The sequence below is a fragment of the Aedes albopictus genome, chromosome 3, assembly GCF_035046485.1.
Source record: "Aedes albopictus strain Foshan chromosome 3, AalbF5, whole genome shotgun sequence".
Lineage (NCBI taxonomy): Eukaryota > Metazoa > Arthropoda > Insecta > Diptera > Culicidae > Aedes > Aedes albopictus.
The window spans coordinates 140,800,492-140,820,197 of record NC_085138.1 but is presented as its reverse complement, the minus strand read 5'-3'; the positions used below and the strand labels follow the sequence as shown (position 1 = coordinate 140,820,197).

Genomic DNA, 19,706 nt, shown 5'->3' with positions numbered 1-19,706 from the left:
GTTGCAGTCGTGCGTTAGTACATTTGTTCCAGAATCCTGAAGTGTAGATGGCTCCTGTGCACCTTTTCCCGGAATTTGTTGGATATTCTGGTCTTTGTGGAGAAGCTCGTGATGTTTGTAGGTGCATCCGTCTCGTCCGCATGCTTTCGTGTCGCATCCTCCTTTATGTCGGCGTAAACAACTGCGGCAGAGCTTGAGTTCTCTCACGATTGCCCATCTGCATTCACGGGACAGCTCCAAAAACTGTTTGCACTTTGAGGCGTTTTTGCATCCTCCTTTGCACACCACGCACGTTTCGGACGTTTGAGTCGACAGCTTCGAAACTGAAGCATGACTGCTTTCTTTCTGATCTGAATTGGACTCTGCGGGTTGTGGATTCTCGCAGAACTCAGAGATGGTCTCAGAATGAGCATTTACGCGTTCGGTTTCTTATTACCACGTCCATCGTTGCGTATTTGCTTTGTTTCGTTTATATCGGCCGGAATTACAACGGTGCTAGCTGCCTCGGCCAATGAATATACCCAATTCCCAAAGGTCGCCAAGTTGACTCGCTGGACGTTTTGTCGATGCCTGGCCCAATCCAGCTTCAACGTAGCCGGGAGTTTATTCACCAACTGATGTAGGAGGGACACGTTGTACATATAGTCCTCTAGCTGGTACGCATCTACCGTGGCACAAAAGTTTTGAACATTCACAGCGAACTCCACCAACATCTCCAGTCGATCCTCCCGAATTGCCGGCAGGGCGTTCACCTTTTGTATCAGAGAGTGAACAACAGCTTCAGGTTGACCGAATCTCATTTTGAGTGTACGCATGATCGCCGGTACGTTCGATGGATGCATCAGCAGACTCCGCGCAGTTTCGTATGCCTTCCCTTCCAATGACTTTTGGAGCCGGATCAGATTTTCCTCGTTCGTAAAGCCGCACATGCTCGTGGTGCTGTTAAACATCGACATAAAGATCGGCCATTCCTCGAACTTGCCAGAAAACTTGGGTAGGTCCTTGGAAATTCCTTGACGAGCTGCTAACTGTTGACGAGAAAACGAGCACGGCTCAAAATCTTCTTCCTGGTTTCTTGAGTAGAAATCTGCCTCTCGAAATGTCCTTCTTGGCTGACGACTTAGTTGTCCATAGGGTTCCTCAACACTTCCAGCTGCCGATGATTGCCGAACGGGCTGTTCGCGGCGAAGGTCACAACGGACATTTTGCTCTACATCCCGGTTCTGATACCGACAAGACCCGTTCGCGGGTGAGGCGGAACCAACTTGAGCTTGTCCAGAGTAGTTCTGCGTCGAATGCCTCTGTGGAGCGAAGACTTCTGCAACTCGAGGATCCAATGCATCTTCCACACGGATATTGTTTGTATCGTTGACCCATTGTCTGACCCGGTCCTGTGATCTGCTGCACTCTGATCCCGTTTGGCTGTGCATCTGCTCGAGTAATTCGTATTTCCTATCCATATAGGCGCGGTGCTTCTCCGCTTGCTGCTTCTCGTATTCCTGTTCTTCTTCAAGTCGTTGTAGTTGTAATTGTAGTAGTGATCTGCGTGATGATGATGATGTCATCGAAGCATCCGTCTTACCGCGACGAGTACCTCCACGGGTAGGCATAGTATTTCCTACGGGCTCCGACACCGTGTTGCACCATTCGCGTCTGCCAGTTCTCGTGCCAGTCCCAAGTGTGTATTTGGGAACTATCTCCTTCGTAGCGGGTGACTTCTGTTGTTCTCTGCCGGTTGACAAACCCGTTGCTAGGCGATTTGTAGTAGAAGACGAGGGCAGCTGGACCCCGGCTGCAGCAACGCACTTGGGACAACTCCAGCTCCTATTCGCAATTTCTTCTGTTACGCCAACACACGCAAAATGGATCCATCTATCACACCTGTCGCACTGAACCATCTCGTCGTTGTCCGCCTCCTGGCAGAACGTACAGTCCTGTTCTGGGACTTGGTCATCATCCTTTTGAACTCCATCTGGATCTTTTCCTTCTTCAGTGACCACCACCACTATATTTCCATCACTACTTTTTTCGACCACTTCATCGTTTGATAAACGAATTTATTAATTTGTTGAATTTAGTGTCAACAATTGTCACCCAGACTGAAAGGGGGATTCTTTCCGGTTGATTAATCTCCAGAGCAATCTGTAGTGCACGGCTCTTTATTTGGGAGATTAATAAATTTCTGAATGGTGTTAAGGATGGGATGAATTTTAGGTTTACAATAATGCTGTATAGGTAATTTAGTGTATAACTTTGTAGCATAATGATATATAGGTGCATGTTTCAACATAGGTAGCATAATGGATTTTCATTTAGATTTAAACTTCAACTTACGTTTAGTTCCCCTAGCGTAATCCGGAGGGTCTTGGGAATTGGAGCTGCTGTGTTCGTATTCTTAGTAGCTGTAAGGGAATCTTTTATAATTTCGAAGCTATTTTTATAGTTTATGCTATCTCACCGTTCCGATTTAGCTTAGGAAAATTTAGGTTAGGTACTCTGTACACAGTAGTTCCTCAGTAGGTTTACAGTAGTTTAGGCACTAGTTGTAGAGAATTCATTAGTTTAAGGCATATTTCAATAAGAGTAATCCAAGTACCTGACTCCACTAGCAAAACAATTAGGTTTAAGTATAGTTTTAACGTATTAACTGTTAACTTATTTTAGGATAGTAGTAAGTGAACGATAAATATTCCAACGTGAACGTTACTTATCAACATCTCTTTGTCATTTACTCACGACAGTGACAGGCGGTCGCTCTGTCACTCCAATCAATGCCGCCAGAACAGCAACAGCAGGGCTGCTGCAAAGGCAGAAACACAATGGGCGCGCACTGTTCGATAGGACAGTTCACAGTCGTATTCTATCATCTATGGAAGGAAACATAGAGGAAAAGCAAGAGTTTTATGCAATATAATCAAAAACTGGGCAAAAACTATCAATGTCGCTTACGTCACTTTGCAGAATGACGGCAGCATACAATTCGTTTTGCTGAGGTGCACAGTCATTCGGTTCAAAAAAAGATCTTCACGTTCCCTTTTCTTATTCTTGCCTGAATGAGCGTATACATTAACAAAATTAATATCATTAATGACGACTGATATTATTCTTCCTGATGGATCTAACACAAATAAATGAGAAACTATACTATCCTTGATGAGCACACCTGTGCCCTTTCTGTCAATGCTAATGTTGATCAACGAAGTGTATGATGGTAAAAAAGAAAAATTATCGAATGCTACCTCTTGTAAAAAGCAACGTCGATATCAAACTTTGTAATAAAATCTTTCAACAGTGACTTGTTGATGTCCGTTTTAATGCTGTTGAGGTTCAATGTTGCAATATTGAATACAAAATTCATATCTTACGGCTTATTTTTTGGATTTTTTGTTCTTTGATCGAAGTCGTTTTACTTGTTTTTTTTTCCAGAAGACCTCCGGAGCTCAATGCTACCCCTGGTTTAGAGGCAACTTCGGGCTCTGTCGATGACGCCTCAGATTCGTCCTGTCGATTCTCGTTGACGCTAGCTGCTTCGTGACCGCGCTTCCTGCGCTTACTGTTGCTCTTCTCGATAACCATTTCCTCGGTTGAAATTGTTCCAGTTGGAGCTACTTCGGTTGCCGCCACTTCGGACTCTGCCGCCGCTTCTGGCTCCTGATCTTCTGCTTCCTGGATCGCCTCTGTATCTGCTACAGCTGTAGCCTAAGAGGATGCCTCGTCAGTGCCGCCTCGCGTGTCGTCCTGAATACCGGATATCTCGCAAGGGGCTAGCAATCGTTCTGCTGCAACCACACGCGATGTGCACGGACGTTGGTTGTCCGGTCCCAAATATTGTGGGCGCTGACCGGATGGCCCTTTGCTTATGCCGCCAGTCAAAACACCTACGTACGTTCCGCTGTTCTGCTTCAGTCGTTCGTTCACTGAAATCCTTTTCGGGCAATTTTGCTTCACGTGGTCCGTTCCGTTGCAGACAAAACATCTCGTCTGCATACCCTCGTAAAAAAACCTGACGAACCTTAAAAATGCTGAATGTGCACCTGTGATGGTAACGCTTCCGTAACCTCCATGTGCGCGCCTCGGACACCGTTTAGAATAGGGTATCCTGTGTCCGGTCCATATCGCTCGCGTACGAGCTGGTGTATTTTGCCATATTTTGACAAGACGTTTGCCACGTGCTTATCTTCAACCTCAATGGAATACCGGAAATTCGGATGTACTTGAAGTCACCTCTTGCCGTAGAAAACGAAACCGTTGTGGTTTGTCCGTCATCGTACGAGAAAATGTCCGTAGTCGGACATCGTACTAATTCAGCCTTCATTAATTCCTCACTTTGCAACTTGACGTACACGCTGTATTCCCTCGGTTCCCATTCCCAAAACATTGCTGTAAGCATGTTCGGCTTCCATTCTCGCTTCCTGAAGAAAGCAAGCACCTCTTTGTCCGTGGGCATCTTTGACTTCGCATCGAATCTCACAGTTGGTATGGATGTTCCGTAGCTCCATTTTGCTCCGTACCGATTGCTTCGCCCCAAGGTCAATATCACAAAGCTTTTGCTTAACAATAGCCGGACCGGCCTAATGCTTCCACTGTGAAAAAACACGCTGCTGTAGATCTCGCACTTCTATCTCCGCTGACGGTTGAACACGAACTGTGCCTTAAAATACTGCTTGTGATAACCTTGGAGATTCCTAGAATTAAAGTGAAAAATGTCTGAGACATGTATGAAGAGATTCCTGGTGAAACACTTGGGGGAATATCTTAAGGAATCACTATGTATCTGCAGAAATTGCGGACAAAGTTACTAACGGAATTTTTGAAGAAATCGCTCAATCCCTCTGAGGGATCATGAGGAGTTTTTAGGAGTATTTTGAAGGCATTAGTACGCAAGAATGGCACAAATGTCCCAAATGGAGGATAACGTGCCTCTGGAGCCGGCCTTCTGATCTTAGAGGAATTGTTGGAGAACCCCCTGAAGGAACTTCCAGAAAAGTCTCTTAGGAATATTCCGCAGTAATTTCTAAATAAATGTCGGAAATTTCAACAATAATTACTAAAAGAGTTCCTGGGAAAGTTTCTGATTTTCTAAATGAAACCCCTAGAGAAATTTCTGAGAGATTCCTCAAATTTCTGTGAAAAATATCCTGGAATTGCGTCTTCTGAGGAAATCTTTCGATATCTCTTTAAGAACATTCAAGAAGTTTCAAAAGATTTCATCTGGAGAAATTCAAAAAGAAAAGGAAATTTTGCTAATATTCCTGAAGGAGTGCCTTCAGAAATATTTGAAGAAAAACATGAAGAAATAAATGACTGATATGATGTTATTTTTGAACTTATTGCGATGTATCTGGTAAAGTCTTATAAGAATACGAACGAATTTTTATAAAGTTAAAGTTTAAACGATGAACTTAATTTGTTCGCATAAGCGTCTTACAAAAAGTCAAACGAATTTGCTTAATTGCGTACTGCGATGATTATACGACTTAAATTGGTACATTTCTTAATTGGTGCAAATTTAACTCGCATTGGTGTACGAACTAGTGTACGAATAAATTCGCATAAATGTAAAAATATACTCGTAAAATTGTACATACAAACCCGCATAAGCTAAAATCGTTTATGTTGGCCTAATGAGATTTGAATTGCGATATAGACCTACTGTTTGATATGTGCTATGGAGCTGCTGTTTATTTATTTATTTATTTATTTATTTATTTGCCGTCAATCAATTGTAGACCGTTTAAAATACATCGTCAACTTAACATATACATTAATATTTTTAGTGAAAATCTAGTGTTTGACTGCGTATGAAGTGCCAGTCATATAGCGTTGTTAAATATTTTGTCCCGCCAATGCACGTATACCTCTTCCGCTTTTGCAAATTTTTCAGGAGGACTTTTTAGTAAGGTGGGTACGTCTATGAGAATCAGGCTTCATTGGTGATACGATCCGTGTAATATTTACAATACTATCAATCGCTATTAGATATTTGAAGAGTGATATTTTCATTACTAATGCTGGATATGCCAGTGAAACAATTTTTGAAACCTTGTGGCCTTCTCATCACTATCAGATGGATCCATAATTTAAGTTTTGTTCTATGAAATCAATCATATGACACGTTTTTACCTTGCTAACAAAGACATGATTGGATTGGTTACCTGAAAAGAAAAGGAAACGGTAAAGAATAAATTACTATTTGAGTACATGTTTCTCAAACGTTAAATCTGGCGTGAAATTGTTTTTTTTTTGTTTTTATTTATGTTTTTTTTTTGTTTTTAACATAAGCTATTTCTACACTCAAATTTGATGTTGGTTGTTATAGATTCTTTTCGAAAGTGTCCATTCTATATAAAATCGATAATACAAATAAAAAATGCATTGTTTTTGAAGATGCCGAATTAATATATGAAAAAAAAATAAAAAAAAGAAAATAAAATAAAAGTAAAAATAAAAAAAGAACAGTGTCAGTTTTCCATTTTTTTTGTAAGTTCTGTAAGCATGTTTCTCCAAGAGAAAAGTTTCACTAAATCAATATCCGAAAAAATAAATTGATTTCCTGTTTCACCTCATTTCAGCTGGGTTGCAGATGAATCCATTGAGGTAAAATCTTCAAACCCATCCAACCGGCCGAATCATCCTGTTTCAAACGACGAAGTCGGTATGATTTACAGCGCAACTGCTCTAGCAACTGCAATTGAAGCGCAAGGCTTTCAACGCTCGCTGCTGCTGGATAAAAAATGAAGGAAAACTTTTGTCTATCGCCTACGCTCGTCGGTGATATGCTCGTGAATGAAAATTGAAAAGAAAAACGACATCCGTTTGATTCTGACAGAGCCTAGCAACGACTGACTGAGTCTGACTGGCGCGCAGCGGCGACGGTCCTGCACACACCGGTTTCGTAGGTCCATATCTATTGCGCTCTGGCAATTTAGCTCTTGATTCTGCGGTACAATCGCTTGATGATAGTGAGCTGACAGCAAAAAAAAAAACGTGAGTTAGACAGATTCCAACTCAACACCTCTCGCTAACGAATGTGAGAGAAGTCGGTGTGGGATGAGCCTTTGGAGACGAGATCTTCGGTAACATTTTGGTGAACACTTCCAAATTAGCAAATTCCGATTCATTTACTTTAGAATTTTGTGTTCATCATAAAGCAAGGAAAAGGGAAATTGATGATGCATTCGTTCGTCCAATGCAGCCCGAGCAGAGGAGAATATCAAACTAATAACTATCAAATCACATAATCTGTTTTTATATCTTGTTTTGTTATTATTAACTTATCAAGGCATTACTTTGCCATAACATGTTTTGTTTGACAATCTTACTTTGTTATGATCAAGTTATTGATATACACCCTTAAAATAATATTTTGATAATATGTTTTGTTATGGAACAAATTTAGTAATTATTATACTATTGACTGTGTACAAATATTTGATAAACAATAGCACAACAATAACAAGTTTTGAAATTGAAACTACATCCACCTATTTCACGAAATTTACGTTGTTTACTGCATAGCGTGTGTATCATCTAATTAGTTCCTCTAATAAGGACTGAACGAGCTTTTCAGCTTATTATTGTATACACACTTCGATAATTATGACCTGTTTTATGTTTTTTTTTATTTCGTTACGCGTATTCGTAGCTATTACATAGAAACACAATATAGTGGACCTCAGAATGGTGTTCTACTTGATGAGTTTGTAGTTCATCAAAAATATTTAAACTCATATTTTTCCAGTCTTAAGATCTAGGGTTGTTTTGAAGAGCAGTCCAAAACAAAATTTGCCAATTTCTTAAATTTTCAAATAATCGTAACTTCTTAACCACTGAACCGACTTTAATTATTTTGTAATTGTAATTTTAACGGTAGCCTGCCAACACTACTGTACACTGTTTATCAGGTCAATGAATGTAAAAAGATACCAATCAAAATAATTTATTTGAGAAGAAAAAAACGGTAGCTAATCGTTATATTACAAATTAATAATTACAAACTATCAAATCTAGTTTCGAGCGAATCTATTGAAATTTGATATCGATTATGTTTCAAACCAATTGATTGGAACTTTTGTATAGGGTTACATACTGTACGTAATTCATGGTGTGCCAATAAGGTATAAAATTGTTTTAGTTATAGTGGCAAGTGCCCAAACTAGGTCCACCTGCCCTTCGTTCGATATCATCTCGAATTTTGCTTTCGGATTGTTATCAATAACTTTAAAATAACAACATTTGTTATTGAACTATTTTCCGTATTCATTGTTATTATGTTGTTATTGAAACTAACAAAACATGTTATTGGATTGGTCTTCCAGAACCATTTTTTTGTTATGATGTTTGTTATTTTGCCGCTTATGACAGCCAAGTTTATAACATAATTTGTTATGTTAATAACATGAAAATAACTGATTGTGTTACTCAGTTATTTTGCCAAAATAACACATTTTCTAATAAAGTTGTTATTCCCTTCTGCTCGGGAGACAGCACATTCAAAAACATGCAAATGCTTCTTGTCAAAGAAACGGATATCTGTGACAGAATTTAGAAGGTTGCATATCAAAAAGTCTTAGAAGCATTTAATTGTGTTCTTAAAACTACCATAAAACCAACTTAAGAGAACAAAGGTTTGGGAGAAATGCGCTCTTTAATTAACCGCTCTAATTGAAGTTTTCAAATTATGGTGTTGATCTGCCTATCCTAAAACAACAATTCTAAGTCTAGTTAGTATTGGGATGGTTTTTCAGAACCTCCTCAAAACTCAATGGACTTTACATTGCTGCTTAACGCTAGAAAAATCAAGACCATAATTTATCTCACTTCAACTAGTGCGATTCTTTAAAAAGTGCATTTTACCCAAACTAGCAATCCTAAAACCTGCCCACAGATCAGACTGCTGGAGTCTGCTGGATATGAGGAAAAGCCGCAAGCACGCACTAATAAATGCTCACGGCGAGGTGGAGCAGGTGGATGGCAGGACGAACGGATGAACGAACGACCAAACACGGAAAGTGTGAGAAAAATCGCTGAAATATGTTGGAGGCGATAACTCCTCCGTCTGTACGAGCTAGTAGGTACGAGCGAGCGCGTTCGGGACGTGTGAATGTGCCGATTGAGTGGCGATGGCAAGTGCCTAGTGAAAAGAAAGAAAGAATGGAAAAAAAAATCCTAGCACTCTCTGGAAGACCAGTAATGTGCATTCGTCTTTCCGTCTGGTGGAGAGATAAAAACTAGGAGGAAAAAATGGAAATATGGATGGTGAAGACTAGACTAGATTCGCGTGTGTGAGTTTGCGGTGGAAAGATGAAAAGCAAGTTGAACCTAGGTGTTTTTTGCCTTGTGGTTGGAATTTATCCTGGGAATACATGAAAGGCCTTGGTGTTGAGCCTTGTGCTCAACTCCACCCTGGACTCAACCACTTCATTCATCATTCCTAATAGACATTACTAGTAAATACATCTCGTAATACAAATTAAGCAAAAAATAAAAGCATTTAATAAATTTGCGATAAGATATTTTGCAAATTCCCTGAGGAAATTCCTGGAGGACTCTCTGACGGAATTTCCAAAGAAATTCCAGAGAGAATTCCTGTAGCATTTCCCAAAGGGATTTCTTGTGGAACTCCTGACGGAATTTGTGGAACAACACCTGAGTGAATATCAGGAGGTATTCCTAGAGAATTCCAAAGCAATTCCTGGTGGAAATATCTGAGGGAATTCCTGGAGAAATCTCTGAGGGAATTCCAGGAGGAATCCCTGAAGGTATTCCTCCAGGAATTCCCGAGGGAATTCCTCCAGGAATCCCCGAGGGAATTCCTGGAGGAATCCCCGAGGGAATTCCTGGAGGAATCCCCGAGGGAATTCCTGGAGGAATCCCCGAGGGAATTCCTGGAGGAATCCCCGAGGGAATTCCTGGAGGAATCCCCGAGGGAGTTCCCGGAGGAATCCCCGAGGGAATTCCCGGAGGAATCCCCGGGGGAATTGCTGGAGGTATCCCTGAGGGAATTCCTGGAGAAATCCCTGAGGGAATTCCTGGAGAAATCCCTGAGGGAATTCCTGGAGATATCCCTGAGGGAATTCCTGGAGAAATCCCTGAGGGAATTCCTGGAGAAATCCCTGAGGGAATTCCTGGAGAAATCCCTGAGGGAATTCCTGGAGAAATCCCTGAGGGAATTCCTGGAGAAATCCCTGAGGGAATTCCTGGAGAAATCCCTGAGGGAATTCCTGGAGAAATCCCTGAGGGAATTCCTGGAGAAATCCCTGAGGGAATTCCTGGAGAAATCCCTGAGGGAATTCCTGGAGAAATCCCTGAGGGAATTCCTGGAGAAATCCCTGAGGGAATTCCTGGAGAAATCCCTGAAGGAATTCCTGGAGAAATCCCTGAGGGAATTCCTAGAGGAATCCCCGAGGGAATTCCTGGAGGAATCCCTGAGGGAATTCCTGGAGGAATCCCTGAGGGAATTCCTGGAGGAATCCCTGAGGGAATTCCTGGAGGAATCCCTGAGGGAATTCCTGGAGGAATCCCTGAGGGAATTCCTTGAGGTATCCCCTAGGGAATTCCTGAAGGAATCCCCGAGGAAATTCCAGAAGGAATCCCCGAGGGAATTCCTGGAAGAATCCCCGAGGGAATTCCTGGAAGAATCCCCGAGGGAATTCCTGGAAGAATCCCCGAGAGAATTCCTGGAAGAATCACCGAGGGAATTCCTGGAAGAATCCCCGAGGGAATTCCTGGAAGAATCCCCGAGGGAATTCCTAGAGGAATCCCCGAGGGAATTCCTGGAGGAATCCCTGAGGGAATTCCTGGAGGAATCCCTGAGGGAATTCTTGGAGGAATCCTGAGGGAATTCTTGGAGGAATCACTGAGGGAACTCTTGGAGGAATCCCTGAGAGAATTCTTGGAGGAATCCCTGAGGAAATTCCTGGAAGAATCCCCGAGGGAATTCCTGGAAGAATCACCGAGGGAATTCCTGGAGGAATCCCTGAGGGAATTCCTGGAGGAATCCCTGAGGGAATTCCTGGAGGAATCCCCGAGGGAACTCCTGGAGGAATCCCTGAGGGAATTCTTGGAGGAATCACTGAGGGAACTCTTGGAGGAATCCCTGAGAATATTCTTGGAGGAATCCCTAAGGGAATTCCTAGAGGAATCCCCGAGGGGATTCCTGGAGGAATCCCAGAGGGAATTCTTGGAGGAATCCCTGAGGTAATTCCTGGAGGAATCACTGAGGGAATTCCTGGAGGAATCCCTGAGGGAATTCCTGGAGGAACCCCCGAAGGGAATTCCCTCAGGGATTCCTCCAGGAATACCCTCAGTGATTCCTCCAGGAATTACCGCAGGGATTCCTCCAAGAATTCCCTCTGGGATTCCTCCAGGAATCCCCTCGGGGATTCCTCTAGGAATTCCCTCAGGGATTCCTCCAAGAATTCTCTCAGGGATTCCTCCAAGAGTTCCCGCAGTGATTCCTCCAGGAATTCCCTCAGGGATTCCTCCAGGAATTCCCTCAGGGATTCCTCCAGGAATTCCCTCAGGGATTCCTCCAGGAATTCCCTCGGGGATTCTTCCAGGAATTCCCTCGGGGATTCTTCCAGGAATTCCCTCGGGGATTCTTCCAGGAATTCCCTCGGGGATTCTTCCAGGAATTCCCTCGGGGATTCTTCCAGGAATTCCCTCGGGGATTCTTCCAGGAATTCCCTCGGGGATTCTTCCAGGAATTCCCTCGGGGATTCTTCCAGGAATTCCCTCGGGGATTCTTCCAGGAATTCCCTCGGGGATTCTTCCAGGAATTCCCTCAGGGATTCCTCCAGGAATTCCCTCAGGGATTCCTCCAGGAATTCCCTCAGGGATTCCTCCAGGAATTCCCTCAGGGATTCCTCCAGGAATTCCCTCAGGGATTCCTCCAGGAATTCCCTCAGGGATTCCTCCAGGAATTCCCTCAGGGATTCCTCCAAAAATTCCCTCAGGGATTCCTCCAGAAATTCCCTCAGGGATTCCTCCAGAAATTCCCTCAGGGATTCCTCCAGGAATTCCCTCAGGGATTCCTCCATTAATTCCCTCAGGGATTCCTCCAGGAATTCCCTCAGGGATTCCTCCAGGAATTCCCTCAGGGATTCCTCCAGGAATTCCCTCAGGGATTCCTCCAGGAATTCCCTCAGGGATTCCTCCAGGAATTCCCTCAGGGATTCCTCCAGGAATTCCCTCAGGGATTCCTCCAGGAATTCCCTCAGGGATTCCTTCAGGAATTCCCTCAGGGATTCCTCCAGGAATTTCCTCAGGGATTCCTCCAGGAATTCCCTCAGGGATTCCTCCAGGAATTCCCTCAGGGATTCCTCCAGGAATTCCCTCAGGGATTCCTCCAGGAATTCCCTCAGGGATTCCTCCAGGAATTCCCTCAGGGATTCCTCCAGGAATTCCCTCAGGGATTCCTCCAGGAATTCCCTCAGGGATTCCTCCAGGAATTCCCTCGGGGATTCTTCCAGGAATTCCCTCGGGGATTCTTCCAGGAATTCCCTCGGGGATTCTTCCAGGAATTCCCTCGGGGATTCTTCCAGGAATTCCCTCGGGGATTCTTCCAGGAATTCCCTCGGGGATTCTTCCAGGAATTCCCTCGGGGATTCTTCCAGGAATTCCCTCAGGGATTCCTCCAGGAATTCCCTCAGGGATTCCTCCAGGAATTCCCTCAGGGATTCCTCCAGGAATTCCCTCAGGGATTCCTCCAGGAATTCCCTCAGGGATTCCTCCAGGAATTCCCTCAGGGATTCCTCCAGGAATTCCCTCAGGGATTCCTCCAGGAATTCCCTCAGGGATTCCTCCAAAAATTCCCTCAGGGATTCCTCCAGAAATTCCCTCAGGGATTCCTCCAGAAATTCCCTCAGGGATTCCTCCAGGAATTCCCTCAGGGATTCCTCCATTAATTCCCTCAGGGATTCCTCCAGGAATTCCCTTAGGGATTCCTCCAGGAATTCCCTCAGGGATTCCTCCAGGAATTCCCTCAGGGATTCCTCCAGGAATTCCCTCAGGGATTCCTCCAGGAATTCCCTCAGGGATTCCTTCAGGAATTCCCTCAGGGATTCCTCCAGGAATTTCCTCAGGGATTCCTCCAGGAATTCCCTCAGGGATTCCTCCAGGAATTCCCTCAGGGATTCCTCCAGGAATTCCCTCAGGGATTCCTCCAGGAATTCCCTCAGGGATTCCTCCAGGAATTCCCTCAGGGATTCCTCCAGGAATTCCCTCAGGGATTCCTCCAGGAATTCCCTCAGGGATTCCTCCAGGAATTCCCTCAGGGATTCCTCCAGGAATTCCCTCAGGGATTCCTCCAGGAATTCCCTCAGGGATTCCTCCAGGAATTCCCTCAGGGATTCCTCCAGGAATTCCCTCAGGGATTCCTCCAGGAATTCCCTCAGGGATTCCTCCAGGAATTCCCTCAGGGATTCCTCCAGGAATTCCCTCAGGGATTCCTCCAGGAATTCCCTCAGGGATTCTTCCAGGAATTCCCTCAGGGATTCCTCCAGGAATTCCCTCAGGGATTCCTCCAGGAATTCCCTCAGGGATTCCTCCAGGAATTCCCTCAGGGATTCCTCCAGGAATTCCCTCAGGGATTCCTCCAGGAATTCCCTCAGGGATTCCTCCAGGAATTCCCTCAGGGATTCCTCCAGGAATTCCCTCAGGGATTCCTCCAGGAATTCCCTCAGGGATTCCTCCAGGAATTCCCTCAGGGATTCCTCCAGGAATTCCCTCAGGGATTCCTCCAGGAATTCCCTCAGGGATTCCTCCCGGAATTCCCTCAGGGATTCCTCCCGGAATTCCCTCGGGGATTCCTCCGGGAATTCCCTCTGGGATTCCTCCAGAAATTCCCTCAGGGATTCCTCCAGGAATTCCCTCAGGGATTCCTCCAGGAATTCCCTCAGGGATTCCTCAAGGAATTCCCTCAGGGATTCCTCCAGGAATTCCCTCAGGGATTCCTCCAGGAATTCCCTCAGGGATTCCTCCAGGAATTCCCCCATGGATTAATCCAGGAATTTTCTCAGGGATTCCTTCAGGAATTCCGTGAGGGATTTATCCAGGAATTCCCTGAGGGATTCATCTAGGAATACTCACAGATTCATTTAGCAATTCCCCCACGAATTCCTTCAGGAATTCCCTCAGGGATTCCTCCAGGAATTACCTCAGGGATTCCTCCAGGAATTCCCTCAGAAATTCTTCCAGGAATTCCCTAAGGGATTCCTCCAGGAATTTGCTCAGGGATTTCTCCAGGAATTCCCTCAGGGATTCCTCCAGGAATTCCCTCAGGGATTCCTCCAGGAATTCCCTCAGGGATTCCTCCAGGAATTCCCTCAGGGATTCTTGCAGGAATTCCCTCAGAGTTTTCTCCAGGAATTACCTCAAGGATTCCTTTAGAAATCACCTCAGGGATTCCTTTAGGAAGTCTCTCAGGGACTCCTTCAGGAATTCCCTCAGGGATTCCTTCACAAATTCCCTCAGGGATTCCGTTACGAATTTCCTCAGGAATTCCCTCAGGGATTCTTCAAGGAATTCTCTCAAGGATTCCTCCAGGAATTCCCTTAGGGAATTATAAGATTAATCCCTCAGGGAATTCCTGGATAAATCCCTCAGGGAGTTTCTGAAGGAATCCCTGAGAAAATTCCTCGAATTTCCTCAGAAATTCCCTCAGGGATACCTACAGGAATTCCCTCAGGGATTCTTTCAGGAATTCTCTCAAGGATTCGTCCAGGAATTCCCTCAGGGAATTATAAGATTAATCCCTCAGGGAATTCCTGAAGGAATCCATGAGGGAATTCCTGGAGGAATCCCTGAAGGAATTCCTGGAGGAATCCCTGGAGGAATTCCTGGAGGAATCCCTGGAGGAATTCCTGGAGGAATCCCTGAAGGAATCCCTGAGAAAATTCCTGGAGGAATCCATGAGGGAATTCCTGGAGGAATCCTTGGGGGAATTCCTGGAGGAATCCCTGAGGGAATTCCTGGAGCATTCCCTGAGGGAATTCCTGGAGGAATCCCTGAGGGAATTCCTGGGAGAATCCCTGAGGGCATTCCTGGAGGAATCCCTGAGGGAATTCCTGGGAGAATCCCTGAGGGAATTCCTGGAGAAATCCCTGAGGGAATTCCTGGAGTAATCCCTTAGGGAACTCCTGGAGGAATCCCTGAGGGAATTTCTGAAGGAATCCCTGAGGTAATTCCTGGAGGAATCCCTGAGGGAATTCCTGGAGGAATTCGTGGGAGAATTTCTAAATGAATCTGTGAGTATTCCTAGATGGATTTCTCGGGGAATTATTAGATCAATCCCTCAGGGAATTCCTGGATAAATCCCTCATGGAGTTTCTGAAGGAATCCCTGAGAAAATTCCTCGAATTTCCTCAGAAATTCCCTCAGGGATTCCTACAGGAATTCCCTCAGGGATTCTTTCAGGAATTCTCTCAAGGATTCGTCCAGGAATTCCCTCAGGGAATTATAAGATTAATCCCTCAGGGAATTCCTGAAGGAATCCATGAGGGAATTCTTGGAGGAATCCCTGGAGGAATTCCTGGAGGAATCCCTGGAGGAATTCCTGGAGGAATCCCTGGAGGAATTCCTGGAGGAATCCCTGAAGGAATCCCTGAGAAAATTCCTGGAGGAATCCATGAGGGAATTCCTGGAGGAATCCTTGGGGGAATTCCTGGAGGAATCCCTGAGGGAATTCCTGGAGCATTCCCTGAGGGAATTCCTGGAGGAATCCCTGAGGGAATGCCTGGAAGCATCCCTGAGGGAATTCCTGGAGGAATCCCTGAGGGAATTCCTGGAGGAATCTCTGAGGGAATTCCTGGAGGAATCCCTGAGGGAATTCCTGGAGGAATCCCTGAGGGAATTCCTGGAGGAATCCCTGAGGGAATTCCTGGAGGAATCCCTGAGGGAATTCCTGGAGGAATCCCTGAGGGAATTCTTGGAGGAATCCCTGAGGGAATTCCTGGAGGAATCCCTGAAGGAATTCCTGGAGGAATCCCTGAAGGAATTCCTGGAGGAATCCCTGAGGGAATTCCTGGAGGAATCCTTGAGGGAATTCCTGGAGGAATCCCTGAGGGAATTCCTGGAGGAATCCCTGAGGGAATTCCTGGAGGAATCCCTGAGGGAATTCCTGGAGGAATCCCTGAGGGAATTCCTGGAGGAATCCCTGAGGGAATTCCTGGAGGAATCCCTGAGGGAATTCCTGGAGGAATCCCTGAGGGAATTCCTGGAGGAATCCCTGAGGGAATTCCTGGAGGAATCCCTGAGGGAATTCCTGGAGGAATCCCTGAGGGAATTCCTGGAGGAATCCCTGAGGGAATTCCTGGAGGAATCCCTGAGGGAATTCCTGGAGGAATCCCTGAGGGAATTCCTGGAGGAATCCCTGAGGGAATTCCTGGAGGAATCCCTGAGGGAATTCCTGGAGGAATCCCTGAGGGAATTCCTGGAGGAATCCCTGAGGGAATTCCTGGAGGAATCCCTGAGGGAATTCCTGGAGGAATCCCTGAGGGAATTCCTGGAGGAATCCCTGAGGGAATTCCTGGAGGAATCCCTGAGGGAATTCCTGGAGGAATCCCTGAGGGAATTCCTGGAGGAATCCCTGAGGGGATTCCTGGAGGAATCCCTGAGGGAATTCCTGGAGGAATCCCTGAGGGAATTCCTGGAGGAATCCCTGAGGGAATTCCTGGAGGAATCCCTGAGGGAATTCCAGGAGGAATCCCTGAGGGAATTCCAGGAGGAATCCCAGAGGGAATTCCTGTAAGAATAGCGGAGGGAATTCCTGGAGGAATCCCGAAGGGAAGCTCTGGAGGAATCCCGAGGGGAAGTCCTGGAGAATCCCGAGGGGTAGTTGTGGAGAATCCCGAGGGGTAGTTGTGGAGGAATTCCGGAGGGCATTCCCGGAGAAATCCTGGAGTTTAGTTCAGTTCAGTCCAGTTCAGTTCAGTTCAAACCGTTACCTGTTCTGTGGCTTAGTTGGTTAAAGCGTCGGTCTAGCGAATACGTAGTCGTGGGTTCGAATCCTACCAAAACGCGATATTTTCTATAATTCGATCTCTCAATTTGCCGAATAATAAACATTCTGTGTCTTCTAATTTTCAAGTTTTTCCCAGTAGAAATTTGAAACTTAAACTATCGACCATTTGAAAAGATTCCACCTATCATTGTCACGTGAATGACTCCAAATTTTCTCGTAAAAGTCCCACGCGCGACAGAATCACCTGCCTACAATCCCCGGTCGACACGACGACACCCATGCGGAACTGGAACTAACGACTGTGTGAAAATATTTTATACTTGAAGTACATTTTTGTCCACGACCAGATAGAGCGAAAGACCAGGAGGAGGCCCACGTCTCCTGTTCAATGGTATAAATGGTTTTTTCACGAGCCTGATGGAGTGCCATTATGTGCGGGTGTGCTTGAAATGGATTTCGATTTGTTATTTGGCGTTTGGATTCCGCCACCACCATGGCCATCCCCATCATTCGGAATAGGGGGACAAATCCCAGCTGGTAGCACCTGCGATGGCGTTCACCTTTGGATAACCACACCACCAACCACACTGCATAAGGTGGGTAAGTGGATTTCCTGTGGAGCCCCCAGAATGGAGCGTCGATTGTGGTTGGCAAGTGGCATTGAAATCGGTGTTCTGGAATCTAGAAATTTCTGAGCTGCTTGGGCTGCTGCTGCTGCTGCGGTACGAGCGCTATGATGAAATGTGCTTTTCTGGGAATGAAATTGAATTGCCCGGGCTATAAAAACGTAACTGAAGTGGAAATTTTCGGGCATTTCAAGCGAAGCGTTTACATTTGATAGAATCGCGGTCTTTTGTGCAGTGTGGTTGGATGAATATAAGCTGTAGAAAAGCTTCTCTTTGAATGGGATGTTTGTCGTTGAACTTTAAGAATTTACAAGTGATTATGAATCAAAACTGAAAACAAGATAACTAAAAACTAAAAAAAAAACTGATAAAAACTAAACGAAACAAAAAAAAAATCACTATGAAAGTTGAACATGAAAGTGGCAGTCCAATCAGGTTGAAGTTTCAAAACTTGGACATTTTAGTTCGAAATTTGCTCACTACGTGGCATTATAGTATTCGTTGAAGCTACCAGTTATGCCTAACCTTTCATATCTCACATTATGAACCGCTTATGGGGTTGAGGTTCGATTCCCGCTTCAGGCGTTGAAACTTTTCGTGAGAATAGTTTCTTCCCCGTTTCCACTGGTGCATGCTCCGTTGTCCGTTGTCTAATGTTGAGTTTAAAACAGTCAGTACAGCCGAAAGCTGAAGATGTTGTCCGTGTCTTTAGAAGGCAAAATTACTGAGAAACCTCAATAACATAGGAAATATCTTAGCTCAGAGCGTCGTGAATCTCGCGTTCTGAACCATTTCGAAGGATAATGATATCAGTAGAGCTGTACCGAACAGTGTTGGAATTTCTTTGGAAATGTGATAGGCATATCCTTTAAAAACAGCTTCAGCAATTATTTCGGAAAACTTTTCGTCTTTTTTATAATATTGGATATCTTCGACCATGATTTTTCAAAATTGTGAGAAAATCTTTTTGCAACTTCAGCAGGAATTTCTCTGAAAATTCCTTCTGCAGTTCTAAGGACAATTTCTTTGGATATTCCTTCAACAATACCTATGGAATATTCTGAAGCATTTTTCAGATTTCCTTTGGCTTTTTAAGTAAGTCCCTCGATTATTCTTTTGGTAATCATTCATATATCCTTCGAAGTATTTCATGTCGTTTGAATTTTTAACATTGGCTTTGGGAATTTCTACAGAAACTCGTTCAAAATTTCGTTGATAACCTTTTAAGGAAAAAGCTTTTAAAATTTCCTTTAGCAATAGGAAATTTTCTCGTCATTTCCGTTATAAATTCCTTCAACAATTCTATCATAAAATTTCTTGTAATTTATGTGGCAGTTTCTTTGGAATAAAAATCTTCAATTTCTTTGAGCATGCGCTTACTATTTATTCTTGGAATTCATTTGGAAGTTTCGTTTAGATTTCCTACAGCAATGTATTTGGGAATTCCTCCAGCTATGCCGTTCATGATTTTTTCCACATATTTTTTCAATTTTTTTCTACTATTCTCTGTTGGATTTTTTTTTTGTAAATTTCTCTGGCAATATTTTTGGTATTTCTCTTGATTATTTCTGTGACAACTCTCTTAAAATTCCCCCGGAAATTTATTTGGGACTTCATCCGCCGATTTCTTAAGGATTTCTCCGTCAATTTCTTCAGAATATCTCATTCTTTTGGGTTTCAATGTTAATGACAATTTCTTTGAGCCAACTTCTTTGAATTTATTTTCGAAATTCCTTATCAATTGAAATTCCTTTAGAAATTGCTTCGGGAAATTCGGCATCAAATCAAAAAACTAAAAAATGGGGTTGCCAGTGAAACCCTCAAAGATATTGCTGAAGAAAATTCCGAGAAAATACCGTAGGAATGTTCAAATATTTTCAAAACAATTACCAGGTTTCAGAATGAATACTATGAATAAATTGTGAAAGTAGTAAACAAAATAACTAGAAAAAAAAACGTCCCATAAATCATTCCTGAAAAGAAACAAAGTCTCCTAGACATTTAGGAATGAATATCTTAAAGAAGCGCCAAAGAAATTCCGCTGATGAAAAGTCCAAAGACATTACCTGAAAAACTCCCAGATAATTTTACAAAGCAATTGCCGAATTAATTGGCAA

At 44.0% G+C, this 19,706-nt stretch overlaps 1 protein-coding gene across 2 annotated transcripts in view; it reads right to left on the bottom strand.

Moving 5' to 3' along the window:
• The window catches only part of LOC109408473 (uncharacterized), an 810,302-nt gene that overhangs the window by 694,725 nt on the left and 95,871 nt on the right, over positions 1 to 19,706 (bottom strand). The gene's annotated exons all lie outside the window — the stretch shown is intronic.